The sequence below is a fragment of the Tupaia chinensis genome, unplaced genomic scaffold (assembly GCF_000334495.1).
Source record: "Tupaia chinensis unplaced genomic scaffold, TupChi_1.0 Scaffold000561_1, whole genome shotgun sequence".
Taxonomy (NCBI): domain Eukaryota; kingdom Metazoa; phylum Chordata; class Mammalia; order Scandentia; family Tupaiidae; genus Tupaia; species Tupaia belangeri.
Genome location: NW_006160074.1, coordinates 3,005,174 through 3,011,173, shown reverse-complemented (window position 1 = coordinate 3,011,173; position 6,000 = coordinate 3,005,174). Strand labels below are relative to the sequence as shown.

At 48.2% G+C, this 6,000-nt stretch overlaps 1 protein-coding gene across 1 annotated transcript in view; it reads left to right on the top strand.

The window, feature by feature from the left end:
• Positions 1–288: 288 nt before the first annotated feature.
• AMBRA1 (autophagy and beclin 1 regulator 1) overlaps positions 289–6,000 on the top strand; it is a 256,562-nt gene continuing 250,850 nt past the window's right edge. Inside the window, exon 1 of the mRNA XM_006157846.3 lies at positions 289–837. The gene's annotated coding sequence lies outside the window, so the exon portion shown is untranslated. The remainder of the gene's footprint in view (positions 838–6,000) is intronic.

Here is a 6,000-nt window from a genome sequence, read left to right as displayed (position 1 = left end):
GCTTATTTATTACTATTATTTTTAAAAATTTCCTACAGATCAGAGAGAGAAAGCGAAAAAACAAACTGCCCGATCCAGGACTTGAACCCTGGTGTACCATATGAGAGTGGAGCACCTTAACCATGCTCCACCTGCTGGTTTGTTTTTGTTTGTTTGTTTTTGTTTGTTTGTTTCGTTTGGTTTGGTTCTTTGTTTTTTAAAAGAGATTGTTCACTTTGTTGCTCAGCGTGGATGTTCTTCCTCTCCTGAATCTTTCATTCACTTTCCGGTTCTGTGAGGAAGCTAAAGGTCAAAAGAGGTGAAGTGATTGCTCAGTTGGGATAGTATTGGGACTCCAGATGGGGGTTGCTGATCTACAGTTAGACAAGTGTTCTGAGCTATGATTTCATCCTCAACTCGCTCACAAAGACCTACAGTTCACTGGACAACTTGAGCGGGATCCACAGAGAAAATGGCAGCACCGGCCACTTCGCTGCCGGATTTGTGATCTGGGCTTGTTTATTTACGCCTTGGAGAGGAGCCGGACCTCGACTGGGAGCGGAGCTGTTTTTCGGCGCTCTGCTGCTGTCCCTTGAACGATTCAATGCGCGCTCCTCCTTTGATGTCTGGGGCGTTCGGATACTCGGTCATCTTTTGCGCCGTCTTCTTGCTTGATGTCTCCAGAGCGGTGGCGGCGCCGGGTCGAGGGCTGAGTTTTCCGCGAGGCCCCGGGCTCAGGCCGCTTTCTCCCGCCGGTCGGTAGAGCGGACCCCCGGCTTCGTTCCTGGCTCTTCCTTCTCCTGTTTGTGACTCAGCCCAGCGTCTGGGCTGCAAACCGAGCCCCCGCCCGCCTTGCAGGTAGGCCCGGGAGGAGCCTGGGAGGCCCGGCCCGGCATCCTTCCGCCGCGGGGTTGGGAAGACCTTGGCGCGGGCGGGTGGGCGAGTGGGCCGGCGCCGAGACCCGGCCCGAGGAGGGGCGGTGGGCCGAGCTCGGGGGCGCGGCCGGAGGGCGGCCCGGAGCTGAGCGAGAGGAGCTGGGGTTTCTCCGTTTGGTTCGTTAGGAAGAAGTTGCTGGGGCTGGGGCGGGTGTCGGCACCCCCAGTGTCTGGGGCAGATCGCTTTCCAGGAACTGGTGGTGCGTTTGGCGCTTTGACCCCTTCTCCCTTGTTCTCTCTCCCCGCTTCGAAAGCTCCGAGCTTCTCCGCTCAGTTGCCCCGGGGAGCCCGGCTGAGTCGGTGCAGGCGTGTGGGAGCGAAGTGTCATGTGCTCGCCTGTTTTGGGAGTAGGGAAACTGAGGCCGAGCTCTGGGATGCGGCGTTTCCCGTACCCGCGGAAGAGCATGAAATGCCCCGTCAGACACTTGTGGTCGTTTACCGGTTTACCTTCCCCCCGTTTTACTGGTCACTGTGCACACAGTGGGAGGTCATTTGATTGTCTCCGATCCTCTTCCTTAGGACGATAGATTTTTGCTGCTGGAGGCTTCAGACGTAGAGCGCTCCTGTGACGTTTTGGATGGTGGTGTTTTTCTAAGTCTGTATCGTTCTAGTGAAAGTAGTCATGATAGTTTCTTTTCATTTCCTGGCGATTTCGTTTGCTGTTTAGGTTGCCTTCTGGTTGGTACTGATTTCTCCGCTGCCGCCGCGTGTTCTCTGGAAATCTTTCAAATGTGGTGTTAAGTGATTAGTGTCAGAGGGCAGATGGTCAAGATTTTGAAGTCAGACACTTGTCCTGAGGGTCTACTTTCTAGGAAGTATCCACAAGAAACCCAGGGACAGTTTTTTTCATTTTCATCAGTGGTTCAGTCACTGCGTGTACTAGAGTTAAAAAGCCTATGAGTAGAAATCACTTAAATAATGATATATTTCAATGGAAGGTTAGCATTTTGATAAGTCCACTGTTTTCCATTTCTTTACCAACTTGGAAACTTTGTTTTTTCTTTTTTTGGAGAGGTTTTTGTCTTAGGGCGCATGTGCTCTCTAGGAAGACAGAGAAAGACAGACAAAGCAAGAAATCACCCCCCAGGGGGGATGGACAGGCTGCAATCCCTTCTCCTCTCTGGATCTTGGGCATGCCCGCCCACGAGCCCAGTGTGAGTTTGGGTCCTGGACTCGAACCACAGTTGGCTACATGGGAGTCCAGCAACATAGCCATCATGCTAACTGCTGGTCCCCCAACTTGGAAACTTTGGGGACTAAGTTATTTTCTTTCTTTTTGATGGAATTTCTTTTCCTATAGGGCATGTGCACTCACTGGGGAGAGACAGAGAAAGACATAGAGGCAGAAAGTGAGAAATCACCTTCCAGGGGTTGTGGGATGGCCATGCTGCAATCCTTTCTCCTCCATTTCCCTCTTGGGATCTTGGGCACTGAGTTTTAAACCACTGGGTCTGGGACTCGAACTGTAGTTGACTACATGGGAATCCAGTGACATAACCGTTATACCATCTGCTGGTCCCAAGTTATTTTGTTATTGTTATGCTAGAAGACACACACGTGTGACCACATGAGAGATAGTGAGACGGGCAGAGGATACATGTACGCAGAAACATAGATGAGACGGCAAAAGGGGCAGGGACAAGGAGAGAGGGAAATAACCCCATCAGGGCCTTGTGATATTGCCACCTTTTCTCCCCGGCTCTCCACCCCATCAGGATGCTGGGAGGGGACCTGAACCTGGACAGTCATGTGAGACCTGGCTCCTTCTGCCAGAGCTTTACTGCTGCACTGGGGGCAGACCCTGTGTTTTTACTCTATTTTCATCGGATTCAGTGTTAGGATTCCATTTTGTATCACTTCTTTGCTAGGAAAAAAATAATCAGCCTAGAAGTCATCCTAGCTTGGATAAGTTTCCATAGTGTGTAGAGTCACAAGGAGCATGGCTTAAGGGAGTACAGATTAAATTCCTAGCCCTTGGATAGGAACGGTACAAATCTGTGTTCCCTCATAATTTTAGGGTTTTCAGGTGAGTGTTAGAATGATTACTGTTCCTTTAATTTTGTGTGTGTGTGTATGTGTGTATGTGTGTGTGGTCAGCAAGATTTAAGTGATGGGCCTTTGATATTGAGTAATTTCCTAGTTGCTTGGACCTCCATGATCCCACAGAGGAATTAATGAAGAGCCACAAATGCTGTGGAGAATCCAGACTGGGAAGTTAGGCAAAGAATGTGTATTCTCTATAGTTTTTAATGATTGAAGAGAATGTAGGTGAGAAGAAAGTATCTCGAGAAGGAAGCCAGGTTATTCATTGGGGACCGATAAGTTCAGCATAGAATTGAAAGTTACAGGTAGTATCTCATTGGCTCCTAACTAATGCTCCATAATAAATGGAGATTTCTACCAGTGTCGAGGAACTGTTAGGGGCATTTTATTACTTTTCTGTGGGATTTTTTTTTTTTTTTTGAGAGGTTTTTGCTATAGAGTGTGAGTGCTTGCTAGAAAGACAGAGACAGAAAATGAGAAATCACCCCCCAGGGGGATGGCCACGCCACAATCCCTTCTCCTCTCAGAATCTTGGGCACGCACACACATGCGCCCGGTGTGAGTTTAAGCCACCAGGTCCAGGACTTGAACTGTGGTCTACTACATGGGAGTCCAGTGACATAACTGTTATGCCATCTGGTTCCAGGAAATAATTGACAGAGGTCTAAGTTGCACCCAGCAGAAGAGAAATTTGGTGGTGGTTGTGGGAGGTTATAGGGCTAGAGGTGCTTTTTGTTCCCTTTTAGGTCAGAGAGTGCTTGCCCTCTCCAGAGAAGAGCAAGAGGGAGAGGGAAAAGCTCTCCCCCATTGGGATGTGGTCACCTGCAGTCTCTTCATTTCTCCATTTCTTTGAGGCAATACCTGATGTGTTTCTTCAAGCCTCAGAGGTAGGGATTCCAGCTGCTCCGTTAGGTATGTGAGATTTGGCTTCTGTAACCACCAGGCCACAGGCTAGCCCTGGATAGAGTTGTTTGTTTGTTTGTTTTTTGAGACTTTTTTCTATAGGGTGCATGTGCTCACCGGAAAGACAGAGAGGGACAGAAAGACAGAAAGCGAGAAATCACCCCCCAGGGGGCACGGCCATGCTGCAGTCCCTTCTCCATTCTCCTCTTGGGATCTTGGACACGCACACACACGTGTCTGGCGTGAGTTTAAGCCACCAGGTCTGGGACTTGAACCATGATTGACTACATGGGAGTCCAGCAATGTATCTATTATGCCATCTGCTGGTCCCAAGAGCTTCTTTTTTAAAAATAATTATTTTTATTTAACTTTATTTATTTATTTTAATTCTACCAGAGAGGATGGGGAGGGGGGGAGATGGTGAGAAAACAAGTTGCCAGGCCTGAGACTTGAACTGTGGTCAGCCATGTGGGAGTCCAGTGCTCCTAACCACTACTCCACCTGTTGGCCCCAAGGAATAGACCTTCTTATGAGCTTCTACCCTGATTTGTGATAGACGTTCATTCAACTTTTAATTGACTTGGTTAAGTTAAACTTGGTTACATCTTTTCCTGTTCTGTCATGTCCTATTAGCTCTTTCCGGGAATTTCATTTCAGAAACGTACAGATTGAGGGCCAGTTTGTGGCACGGTGGGTAAGTCCGCTGGATCCCACCACACAGTTTGAGCCCCGATCAGGAAGGTTCAAAGAAAACAGTGAATGCATATGTGCCCAAAATCCCAAGAGGAAGGTAGAGGAGAAGGGATTGCAGTGTGGCTGTCCCTCGGGAGGGCATGGCGATTTCCCACTTTTTTTCTCTGTCTTTCTGCATGTTCCTTACCCCTCTGGGAGTGGTGTATCATACAGCAAAAACGAGTTTTTTGTTTTTTTTTTTGAGAGATTTTTGCTGTAAGGCGCTCACTAGAGAGAGAAGCAAGAAATCACCCCCCAGGGGGAAAGGACACACCAAAATCTCTTCTCAGGATGTGAGCCCAGAGTGAGTTCAAGCCTCCAGGTCTGGGATTTGAAGCGCTATCGACCATGTTGGAGTCCAGTAATGTAAACATTATGCCATCTACTGATCCCATGAACTTCTATTTTTGTATCTTTTTTTTTTTTTTTCATTAATTTTGCCAAAAAGGGGTGTGTGCTTGCTGGAGAGAGATAAAGAGAGAAAGTGAGAAAACACCTCCAGTGGGGGGATGGTAACGCCACAATCCTTTTTTCTCAATTTCTCCTCTTGGGATTTTGTGTATGCATGCAAATGTGCCTGGTTTTTTTTTTTTTTTTTGGAGAGGTTATTTTGCTATACAGCGTGGGCGCTCGCCAGATAGACAGAGAGAGACAGAGAGACAGAAAGCCAGAAATCATCCCCCAGTGGAAATGGCCATGCCACAGTCCCTTCTCCTCCATTCTCCTCTCGGGATCTTGGGCACACACGCACATGCGCCCAGCGTGAGTTTAAAGCCACCAGGTCTGGAACGCGAACCGCGGTCCACTCCGGGGGAATCCAGCCACATAGCCATTACGCTAACTGCTGGTCCCCACCTGGTGTGTTTTTCAAGCTATAGGTCTGGGACTTGTACCATGCAGCAGTCAGCCCTGTGGGTTCCAGCCACTACCAGCTGACCCAGATGTGAACTTTAAATGTCTTCTAAAACTTGACCTGGAATGAGTTGTGCATATTACTTGACAAAGATTATGTAGGGCCAGCCAGTGGTGTGGTGGTGAAGGCACCTAGATCCCATCTGGCTTACTGGGAGCAGTGGCTTGAAAAACACTCCGGGTATGTGCGTATACTCAAAGTCTTGAGAGGAGAAAGGTGGAAGAGAGATTGTGGCATGGCCATCCCATCTGAGGATATTTTCTCATTTCCCCCTCTCTCTGTCTCTCTGGCTAGTACATGTGTCCTGCAGACTATTAAAAAAAAAGATATGTGTATCACTTAGAAACAGTTGGTTATTTTTATCTATAGAGTAATAACTTAACATTTTGTATTTGTCAGAGGATGTGTGTGTTTACAGAGGTGTGGTGAGGAGTTAGAAAGCTCCCGATAGTGGTGCGTGGTCATGCTGCATCCCTTTCCATTCCATTTCTCCAT